Here is an 11,905-nt window from a genome sequence, read left to right as displayed (position 1 = left end):
CACCACCATCACCACCACCACCACCACCAGTATGTGGAACTAGAACTAAATTTTGAATCTGTTGCTATTGTTACTCTGATGCTTAGCAACCCCAGGTGGCAAAGTAGAACAGCTCCGTAGAGTTTTCTTGGCAGTAACTTTAGGTAAGCAGGTCACTAGGTCTTTCTCCACAAATTGATTTTACAGTCTGCAATTTCACTAAATTTACTTATTCATTTTAATTTTGGGGGTAGATTTCTCAGGATTTTTCATAAACATGGTCATGTCTGCCCTCAAAGTTTGGTTCGCTTCTTCCTTTTCAATACTTGGCCTTTTATTTCTTTTGCTTACCTTACCCTGGAAAGATCTGGGGTGGCACTGTGGGTTAATGCACTGGCCTGAAAAATCAGCTTGAGCTACAAGGTTGGTGGTTCAAGCTCACCAGCGGCTCCTGGAAACCCTCTACAGGGTCGCTATGGGTTGGAGTTGACTCGACAGCACTTAACAACAACAACAACAACAACAACAACAACCACCCTGGAGAGAACTTCCCAATGAGATTGAATCGAAGGAGTGAAAGGAAACACTTCTGCCTTATTCCTCTTCTCACACAGACAGTTTTCAACACTCCATCCACCATTAGGTAGGCTTAGGTGGATGGATTTGCTTGTTTGGTTTTTAAGATTATCTTTATTAGATTCAGGAATTTTCTTCCATTCCTAGTTTGCTGACAGTTTAAACAAATATGAATGGGTGTCATCACTACTGGGGAAATTGGAAATAACTGTTCTCTGAGCATGAATGGAGCGTGAGGTGAGCATTAAGCATGCAGGAAACAGCTGTCCCCAGGGCCTGTATCTTATCAGACCTCGGATTTGGAGAGTGGAGAACCAGAGACCCCTGATGGGCTTTTGTGGTCCTCGATCAGAATCAGCTCCAGGGTCCTGGAGGAAGAGCACTGATACCCTTTGAGAGGCATGCGACACCAACTGAAACCTTCAGAAGGCTGCCAGCTTCAGATCAAGAGCACAGGAACACACAGTAAAGATCTCACCAGCAGCCTGGGAAGCAAACGTCCATGAGCTGAAGTCAGCACACACAACAAGCAAGCGGTGTGAGTCCCAAAGGATGTGATGCATTGCAGTGATCAGAGAATGTAAAGTAAACATGCACAAAGTGTTTAAGGAAATGAAAGGTAGAATCTGGCGTGGAGGGAGGTTTTTCATGGCTAGGAGCAGGTCTGAGGTCCCAGGGTCCCCTCAGACTACTCAGAAGGGTCTTTGGTCCTACTATGTACCACCAAGGGGCCAGCCTGGGAGGGGTCCAACACTCAATTTTCTACATCAGGAGACTGAGGTTTGAAAGAAAGGCCCAGTCCTCATTGGGGTCCTCCTGTTTTCAGGGTTCCAACGGCCTGTGGGAGTCCTGGTATGGCACTGTACGATAAAAACTGGACCTCAAGCTTGGCTTGAATCAAAAAGTCGTGGTTCAAACACACCAGTCACTTCTTGGAAACTGTACCCTGGGTCACTATGAGTTGGAACTGACTCGATGGTACTTCACAACAAGGGCCTGTGGGGTTTCCCATGGCTGGGACGGCTGGAGCATTGTGACAGAGCTGTGGGCATGGGACACTCCCAATGGCACTGAAGAACACGCTGAGTTGAAGTATGCTTACATTCCATAATGTGAATCCAGACGTGAGATGAACGGACTCCAAATGGGAAATTCGGACAGATGCTTTCTGGAGGAGGGGCTATTTGAGCAGGGTATAGAAGGGCGATGGAATCCTGGTGGTATACTGTGTTAAGCATTGGGCTGATAACTGAAAATCAGCCATTCAGACCCACTCTGCAGGAGAGAGATGAGGTGATGTGCTTCTGTAAAGATGGATGACCACCTGGGAAACCCTAGGGAGGTGTCTGCTGTGTCCTGTAGGGTTGTCGTGAGTCTGCATTGAGTCGATGGTGGCGGGTTTCGGTTTTGGGATAGAAGAAAGAACAGGACAGCCATTTCAGCTAGGGGGAGGGGCCACACCACTGATGGAGTCCCCACTGGTCACACACTCCACACTCTCACTTGCTTGATGGCTGTGTAACACAGTGGTTAGCAGCACAGTTTCCACCGCTGGGCTGCCTGAGTTCAAATCCTGGTTCTACCACTTACCAGCTGGTGGGACCAACAAGTCACTGGTCAGCTGTCCCCCTGTTGTCTACTGCCTTCTACTTCCTGCCTGCACTCAGGGCCACACAGAAGTCAGCTCTGACCTGTCCAGAGGCATTGGGGTTATACACATTTGGGGCTTTGTCCCTCCCACATCCTATCATGACACCTTGAGCACATTGCTTACTCTCTCTGACTGTTGTGGTCTCACCTGCAGCAAACAGTGACAGGTCACAGGGAAGCCAGGTTAGGAGAGGAGCTGAGGGTGCCCTCTGACCTTCCTTAGTCCCTGGGGATGCTAAAGCTGTGTCTGGGCCAGTCTCTCAGGTTCTCTGAGGTGGGATTTTCTTGGATCCTGGAGCACGTCTTGTTCCAGGTAGGGTTTGATTATCTGGCCCTTGTCTACCAGAGGCTAAGGTAGCTTGCAGGGGCTCAGTGATCTTAAAGAAGACCATGCCTCCATCCCCCTAGGAAAGCAATGACAACAACACAGTCCCCTATATATTGTTTTCAGTTGGCTCCACTCGGGATGATTTTAAGCACACCACCTGCTGCCTCTGTTTGAGCCCACTGTGGCAGGCACTCTATCAATCCGTCTTGTAGAGGCGGATCCTCTTTTTCAAGGGCCCTTCCCTTTGTCAGCCACTGTTTCCTTCTCCAGAAATGCAGGCCTCCTTTAGGCCATGCTCACCGTCTCCTCCCGGCAGCTCCACATGGTGCAGGCTTAATTTCAGAACCAGGACCTGAGGGAAATCTTGGAAAACATCTCCTGCAAGAGGAAACTGGATTTCATCTGGGTGTCCCTGACCCCACAGCAGTCCTGAGATCCACTAAGTGGTAATCAGCCAACAGTGCGCCATCTGACGGTAAGGCAACATCTGGGAGCTGTTAGCTGCGACTTCTGCAGGATGTCAAGGGGTGAGGTTTACACCCAGGCTGCGTGCCGAGGCCCGTGGCTGCTGCAGGATCTGACCCAGTCCCATTGTCCCTGCACTGGGTGAACAACTTCTGAGACTGCCAGACTGAGTTTTAGGTTCAGTTAGGAATAGAAAACCCAATGCAAACATGTGCTTTTGAAGTTTCCCCGGGCATGCAAGGGTGTGAAAAGGGCACGCCAAACCCCAGAGAGCTAAGGACACTTCCCATGGTTATGTCACTTTTAATAGCAGTCTTGTGTCACTGGAACTGTGGTGTGACACTGTGGGATAAACACTGGACAGCTAACCGCAGGTTGGTGGTTCAAACCCACCAGCTGCTCTCAGAAACCCTATAGACGGCTGCTATAAATTGGAACTGACTCCATGGTACTTCACAGCAGCAACAACAGCTATGTAATTGAGCCCTGGTGGCACAGTGGTTAAGCACTTGACTGCTTACGGAAAGGTCAGTGGTTCACACTGAGAAAAATGAGGCTGTCTACTGTGTGTCAGACTGCAAAGTCATTTGAACTGCAAGGTCGGTGGTTCAAGCTCACCAGCTGCTCCTTGGAAACCCTATACAGGGTTGCTATGGGTCGGAATCGACTCGACGGCACTTCACAGCAACAACTCCTACAACAATTTACAGTCTTTGAAGCCCTTTGGAGCTGTTCTATGCTGTCATGTAGGGTCACTATGAGTTAGAACAGAATTGGGCTCCCAGCTTTACTGAGTAATTTCTGGAGCCCCCGGGTGCTACAGATGGTTCAGAAATCCACTACTCCGTGGAAGATTGGCAGATCCCACCTGCCCAGAGACGCTTGGAAGATGGTCCTGGATCTCTGCTTCTGCCAGGCCACAGCCCTGAAAACCCCATAGAGCAGCTAGCGCTACTCTGCACACAGGATTGTCATGACTTGGAATTGGCTTGGTGATAATCAACAACAATCCTATGGTCTCCAGGAGACTATCATGAATTGAACTGTATCCCCTCAAAATATGTGTCAACTTGGCTGGGACACAATTCTCAGTGGTCTGGTAGTTATGCGGTAATGTAATGTGGCAGCTATGCAATGATGTGATGAGGCGGTTATGCGATGATGTAATGTGGTGGTTATGTGATGAGGTAAGGTGGCGGTTATGTGATGAGGTAATGTGGCGGTTATGCAATGATGTAATGAGGTGGTTATGCGATGATGTAATGTGGCAGTTATGCAATGATGTAATGTGGCGGTTATGCAATGATGTAATGAGGTGGTTATGTGATGAGGTAATGTGGCGGTTATGCAATGATGTAATGAGGCAGTTAAGCGATGATGCAATGTGGTGGTTATGTAATGACATAATGTGGTGATTATGTGATGACATAATGAGGTGGCTATGTAATGATGTAATGGGTCAATTATATGATGATGCAATGTGGCGGTTAAATAATGATGTAATGTGGTGGTTATGTGATGATGTAATGCGGCAGTTATATCATGACACAATCATCCCCATGGCATGATCTGATGTGATCAGCCAATCAACTATAAAAGGATTAATGAATCACAGCCCTGTTCCAATGTAAACCCCCCTGGGGCTCTGCCTGAAGCACCTTGTATCTTGTTGTTGTTGTTATGTGCCATAGAGTTGGTTCCGATTCATAGCGACCCTGTACAGGGTTTCGAGGCTGTAAATCTTTATGGGAGCAGAAAACCTCATCTTTCTCCCACGGAACAGCTGGTAGTTTCAAACTGCTGACCTTGCGGTTCGCAGCCCAATTCGTAACCACTACGCTACCAGAGTGCCTTAAGAGGTAAAAGAAGAATGAAGTGGACAGAGCTCAGAGGGACCTACACCCACCAGGAAAGACGAGCCGGGAGTGGAGCGTGTCCTTTGGACCCGGCTCGCTACACTGTGGAGCTCCCAGACCCAGGGGCAGACTGTTGCCAAGACATTTGGAGCTCTCCAAGGAATGCTGGGCCCACAGATGCTGAAAGGGGATAAGGACCTGCCTGCAGAGCCAACACGGAGAGAAAGCCATCCCCTAGACAGACACCCAGCCTCCTAAACTGTGGAAGAGTGGATTTGCTGGTTAAAGCCACTCCCTTGTAATATTTCTGTCACAGCAGCTGTCGATAACCAAGAAAGCGTTTTTTCTTTGTATCCAAATTCAGTCCTCATTCCATTTGGACTCAAGGACTTTGAAACCTACTCAGGGTGGGTCCAGGAGCTCTTGTAGGCTCACAGCCAGCCACAGAGACCATCACTGTATGAGGATGAGGCAGCACCATTAGGAGAAACGGTGTTCTTCCAACAGTCAGACTTAAACGTAAAATTACATCCCTATTTAAAAGTGAAGCTTTGCGCCAACTGGTCAACAGCCTGCCGGAGGTTGTCAGCGGTGAGCTGGGCTGGCTGCTCGGATGGAGCTGCTGGAGGCATAAGACTGGCCATGAGGGAGCTGCTTTTGGAGAAACACTTCCTCCTCTCTGCAGCAGCCTGCAAGCCAGTCTGATTTATTTCTGCAGAAGTGCATCCAAGGGACGAGCTGCACCAAATGAGCAGAGCAGGGAATGCGGTGACACGGGGGCTGCCCTGGACTTCCAGAGGTGACCTCTCAAGTAGACCTTTTGTTTAGCGTGGATGAAATGAGGGAGGGGAAGCCCAGAAAGTCTTGTTGTGACTGAGTGTCCATTATAAGCGGAACATTTTAATAGAAAATCCGTGTAATTTATTTGAATAAAAACGTGTGTTCTTTCACACCCCGGCTCTCTCCCCAGCTTTTCCATATTAATAGATCATTAATACTCCATGAATGGGTAATCATCTTCTTGGAAAACCAATGCAAAGACATGAAAGGAGAATGATGGTTGTTTAAACCTCACCGATGTGATGGTTGGGGAAGAAAGAGCCTTCTCCAGGAGGAGGCATGAGAGTACATGCTCGCAGAGCTGCACCACAGTGTGGGTGGAGCTAGCTGAACACCTACCTTGCTCCCTGACCTGCAGCTTGGGGTGACCCATGCTGGGCTGGTGTGGGGTCAGCTGCCCAGAGCAGGGCTCCCTGGGCAGGTTCCCCCGGAAGGGCCTGGGATGGGTCATGGTACAGCTTCCCTGAACTTGCTCAGCTTCCTGAGTTGCAGTTATACCTGTCCCCTGTTGTGTGACTTCTTCTTGGCTTTTGGGCCACCTAACGGGAGAGGGCCGCAACCTGGGGTCTTCCGACCCTGCCCACCGCTTGTCAGGAAACTTTACTGTGCCAAGTGTTTGTAGAAAGTTCTCTGAGTGCAGATGAACTGCTTCTGACTTCTGGGCCTCATCTGTAAAACAAGAGCGTGGGACTGGATGCTTCATTCATTCACTCACTCACTCACTCATTCATTCACTTAAAAACCAAACTCCAAGCTAAGCCGTGAGGCTCATCCTGGGGCTAATGGCTCTGTCATTTGAACTTTTGTGATTGGATTGATAATGTGTGAGGAAGGAGAACTGCATTGTAAACTCACTTGAGAGGTCTTTCTTGTGCCTAGACAGTGGGCGAAATGTTGGGCAGTTAACAGCAAACCTCTGTGGTTCGAACCCAGCAGTCACTCCATGGGAGAAAGATGAGGTTGTGTGCTCCATAGAGATTTACTGTCTCAGGATCCCATTCCACCTGTCTCAGAGGGTCTCCATGTGTCAGAATGGACTCGATGGCCAGTGTGGCTATGGAGGTGCCCTGAGTGGAAACTGACGCTATGGCAGGAGGCGGGAGGCTGCTTTAGGGATTTGTTTCCAACATCATAATTATAGATGATGCAATGTTAGCCCCAGGACGAGCCCCATGGCTTAGCTTCCCCTGCAGAACAGCTGGTAGTTTCGAACTGCTGTCCCTGAGGTTTGCAGCCCGATTTGGTGAGGAATTACTAGCCCAATTTTTCAGGGAAGAAAATTGAGGCCAGGCAACAGTAAAGTCAGAATTTTTGAAGCACCTAAATGCTTGCTCTTTGATGCTACCAGGCTGCCTTTCAACAGAAGCCCACGTGTTCTTGACTGCAGCCCCCAGGGCATATTCCTGGGGTCACAGTGTACCAACCCCAAAGCAGAAGTGACTTTCTAGCCACATTCCTAAGGTGTCAACCAAAAGGTTTGAAGCCACCTGCCAGGTCCGTGGGAGAAAGACTCGGTTACCTGCTTCTGTCAAGGTTGTTGTCAGGTGACACGGAGTCAGGCCCCACTTACAACTCAGTCCCGCCATCCTCACAATTGTTAGCTTGAATCTGTTGTTGCAGCCACGGTGTTAATGCATCTTGTTGAGGGTCTTCCTCTTTTTCTCGGACCCTCCTATAGTCTAGGAAACCCTGTGGGGCAGTTTTGTTTAGTCACACGGGATCTCTATGAGTCAAAATGGACCAGGTGACACCCAACAACAACAACATGAATGGGGGCTTAGACAATTGTCTGAGTCCCATCCCCAAGGAAGATGAAACTGGTGATGACCCCCAGGTCTCCCTCCCCTCCACACCACCTTGTAGTCCATGCCCCAGGTCAGTAACAGCGTGGCCACAACTGAGAGATGAGGCTGGTGGGTGCGTCATAGAGCTGTGGGTGAAGGCCAGGCTGTGCGTATGTGTGTGTGTGCCTCAGGGGTGCTACAGAAGGGAAAGGGTTCATCTTCGGAAGGGCTACTGTGTGACCCAGGGAGGGAGGAGGGCTGAGATATCCCTGTCTGAGGGGCTTCCCCTCGCCCATGGGTCTCTCGGCAGCACCCGCCTCATCTCCAACCATAGCTCCATCATCTGTACCTGGCTCTCATATGGGAGACATGCTCACGGACGGCCTGTCGACAGATGAATCGGTGCGTGCATTTGATAAGTCATCCCGGGAAGTTGGTTCCCAGCGTGTCAGAGGCAGGGAGGTCAGACAGGAGTGTCTGAAGATGCTGGAGATGAAAGGTCTATCTCTCTGGGGGCGGCTGTCAGGCTGAATCTGCAGAATGTATTTATCATATTCCAGCTCAGGACTCTGAGCTCTCGTTTCTCTGTTAAGGCGGTGTTTTATCTGCCCAGGAATTGCTTTCTGCAAACTGACTGTACTTCAGAGGGATGTGGGGGGCAGGGCACCGGAAGAGGGCAGGGTCTCCATCCTGGCATCCCTGAGGCCTGCCGCACTGAGGGGACCCCTCTCTGTGGACTCACCTCTGAAGCCAGGCAACCGAGGTCCCAGGGCACCCACCAACAGAGGGCTGGGCACGGTCTGGGAATGTCATGTGGGGATCATCTTCGGTCATCACAGAAGTTGTTCAAGAACTTTCCTGTAACAGATGAGGGGCTGCCATCAGGGACTGTGAACATCTTCATCTAATTTACGGTTTAGAGACAGCGTTAGGCGTTCCTTCTACGGTGGGTGAAGCCATGGCATTACTGTGAAAAGTCAGCTAAAATCTGAGCACAGAAGGTCAAATCATTTGGTCTTGCAGCTGTTGTCTGCTTGTCTGCTGTTCTGCATCACCTGTGCCGTGCAGACAGGCAGTGTCCCACACCTCCAGGCATCTGTCAGATGGAGGGGAAGGAGGTGCATGCACCCACTGGCACCAGCCATTCCATGGGTGCTGAGTTTATATGAAATTGAGTGGGACACATCGTTCTGACTAAGTGACAACCCTAGTTGTCACTTATAGAACGCAGCCAACAAACAGTCGCAACAGAGCCTCAAAAGGAGAACCATGTAGCTGTTTGGAATTCCTAATATTGAGCTTCATTTTGCTCAGATCAACCATCAACACTCAAGGAAGTGGCAGTTAAGAAATTAAACAATGTATTACACTAGGCAAATCTGCTGCACAAGACCTCTTTAAAGTGTTCAAGAGCAAAGATGTCAGCTTGAGGACTAAGGTGCGCCTGACCCAAGCTAGGGTGTTTTCAATAACCTCATATGCATGTGAAAGCTGGACAGTGAATAAGGAAGACCATAGAAGAATTGATGCTTTGAGTTATGGTGTTGGAGGAGAATATTGAAAGTGCCATGGACTGCCAAAAGAACAAACAAATCTGTGTTGGAAGATGTACAGACAGAATGTTCCTTAGAAGTCATGATGGCCAGACTTCATCTCTCATACTTAGGACATATTCTCAGGAGGGACCAGCCCCTGGAGAAGAACAGCATGCTGGGTAAAGTGGAGGGTCAGCAAACAAGAGATGGACTGGCCCAGTGGCAGCAGCATTGGACTCAAGTGTAGCAGTGACTGAGAGGATGCAGGACTGGGCAGTGCTTTGTTCTAGCATACATAGGGTGGCTGTGGGTCGGAACGGACTCCACGGCACCTAACAACAACAACACTGACCTTTATCTCTGTCACTTTGTTTCTAATTTTAATGAGAGTGTGTCATTTCAGTGAAAATCTGACCTAAGAACTTGTGACAAAACTTATGAAAAATGTAAAGTTCATTGCAGTGAAAGGAAATCCGATAGGATGAGTGTAAAACTGATGTTCTCCCATATAAACTATCACCTAATTCATTATAAAAACTTTAAAAACAAGAAAGAAAAACAATGTAAAAGTTCAGGTTCAGAAGTTTGCTATTTATTACTAACCTAACTTGCAGAATTTTCTTCTTTATAATCACAAATGGACAGACACCAGACTATGTTTGGCACACAGAAGCACATAATTTACCAATAAAACAACCAACATTTAGTGTAACATGGTAGACAGTTTCCATTTTCTTGAGTTATGGTTTTAGATTGATTGCCAAAAACTTTAACGCAAATACACTTTTCTGTCTGTTTTCATAAATAAAGTTTTATTAGAATAAAAAATTTAAAAAGATAGCAGCTCACTTCCTTAAATTGTCCACTCTCAAGCCAGAGGAGTCCTCGTACGGCACGAGATGGCAAGGTCAGCTCACCAGCTGCTCCTCGGAAATCTTATAGTGGGTCTGTAAGAGTTGGAACTGACTCCAATGCATTTAACAACAACAACCAGCCATGGTATGCTGTAGGAACTTACCAGCTGCTCCTCGGACCACCTGCTCATTGGAAAGCCCACATAGGGTCCCTGTGAGTTGGAACTGACTCCAATGCATTTAACAACAACAACCAGCCATGGTATTTTCAATTGCTTCATATGCACATGAAAGCTGACAATGAATAAGGGAGACCAGAGAAGAATCAATGCATTTGAATTATGTTAGGAAAGAATATTGGAAGTACCATGGACAGCCAAAAGTCAAACAAGTCTGTCTTGGAAGAAGTGCAGCCAGAATGCTCCTTAGAAGTGAGAACGGTGAGACGTGGTCTCATGTACTTTGGACATATGCTCAGAAGGGACCAGTTTCTGGACAAGGACATCATGCTAGGTGAAGTGGAGGGTCAGTGGAAAAGAAGAAGACCTCCAATGACATGGAGTGACACAGAGGCTTGGACACTGGGCTGGACCATGACGACGAGTGTGAAGATGATGCAGGACTGTGTGGTGGCTCGTTCTGTGATATATGGGGTTACTATGAGGTGGAGCCAACTGGAGGGCACCTCATAACAGCAACAGTAATCTTATGTCACTGGGAAAGTGCTGAGCTCACAGCATCCCTGCCTCTGACTCCCACCTCAGGGGGCCTGCTCAGCTCCTGGTACCCTGAACCCCAATGCATCCTTGAGGATACCCTGCACAAGGTCTCCCAACAGCTGCTGGTGGGCTCTTCGAGGCTCTGCAACTGGCTGTCCCCTCCCCTCCCCAGCCCTGCATTGTTCTCTCTGGCCTCCACACTGCAGTGGTGTGGAGAACAGTATGGCTCCAATAATATTGCCTGGGGGGAGGTGTGTTCATGGGAAACAGGCCACCAGGAGAGTTACCGCTCTTTTAGCTCCTCCAGGATTACCCATAAACCTCCTGTCTGAAGGTGCACCTGGACCAACAAGGCCCATGGCAACTGCTTCTCTTCAATGTGTCAGCTCTCTCTACTGTATAGAGGAAGTTATCTGCACAGGGACCCTGGGTCTTAATGGTAGTGAGGACTCCTGAACTTCTGTAGAACTGGCCCTTTAAAACCAACCAATCCCCTAGCTGGACCACAAGGAGCTCAATCCTATTGGGTAGTTTTCCAAGTCACTCTGTGCACAGTGGTTACAAATCGGGCTGCTAATCTCAAGGTCGGCAGTTTGAAACTACCAGCCATTCCATGGGAGAAGGATGAGGATTTCTGCTCCCATAAAGATCTACAGCCTCGGAAACCCTGTACAGGGTCACTATGGGTGGGAACCGACTCCTTGGTATTTAACAACAAGAACATGTGCACAGTAAATAAGCCAACCTGTTGCAGGAATGGCTGCCTAGCCAATCATTTGGTGGGAGTTCAAAGATTCTGACTGGAAAGACCATAAAAGCAAACCCCACAGTTATGAAAATAAAATAAAATTGGATAAGACTTCACAGGGTGGCTATGAATGGAAACGGACTCAACGGCACTTGACAACAACAACAACAACAACAACAACAGTAAATGTCACGGTGGAGTCCTGGTGTGGTGCTGGAGGGTCACCACTGGACGGCTAACCACAAGGTTGGGTGTTCAAATCCACCATTTGCTCCTCGGAAACCCAGGGTCACTATGAGGAAGAACCGACTCACTGGCACTTACCAACAATAACAAACATGTGCTAGTCATCAGTGGACATTATGAAGAAGAAGGACATTATGCTTGGTCAAGTAGAAGGTCAGCAAGAATGAGGAAGACCCTCAATGAGATGGATTGACTCAGTGGCCACAGCATTGGTTCCAGTGTAACCAGACTGTGAAGGTGGTACAGGTGTGAAGGTGGTACAGGTGTGAAGGTGGTACAGGTGTGAAGGTGGTACAGGTGTGAAGATGGTACAGGTGTGAAGGTG

Source organism: Chrysochloris asiatica, unplaced genomic scaffold, assembly GCF_000296735.1.
Source record: "Chrysochloris asiatica unplaced genomic scaffold, ChrAsi1.0 scaffold00097, whole genome shotgun sequence".
Classification (NCBI taxonomy): Eukaryota; Metazoa; Chordata; class Mammalia; order Afrosoricida; family Chrysochloridae; genus Chrysochloris; species Chrysochloris asiatica.
Note: the sequence above shows the minus strand (reverse complement) of the source record.